We start from the raw sequence: 345 nt of genomic DNA on the forward strand, positions 1-345 counted from the left end.
AATGGGTTAAGGAGTGAATGGCAGGTATGTAGAGAGAGGGGGAGGCAGAAAGGGTGTAAAGAAATGGGAGTATTTATAAGCATTTTCACATTAGGTACCCCCAAATTGATAAATGGCCGCAAACCCCCTCATCCGAAAAGGTGTGTGCTGCTAGGGACCACCCAAAAGGTGTGTGCTGCTAGGGACCACCCAAAAGGTGTGTGCACCCAAAATAAAATTGGGTTGTTAAAACCTTTTTAAAGATTATTTAAAAATAGTAGATATACGAGTGTTGTGCTGTGAGCTTGTAGATTGTATATTTTGGTAAAACTGATTTTGATGCTATAACATTTTGTTTCCATTTAT

This window comes from Electrona antarctica (assembly GCF_951216825.1).
Source record: "Electrona antarctica genome assembly, chromosome: 20".
Taxonomy (NCBI): Eukaryota; Metazoa; Chordata; class Actinopteri; order Myctophiformes; family Myctophidae; genus Electrona; species Electrona antarctica.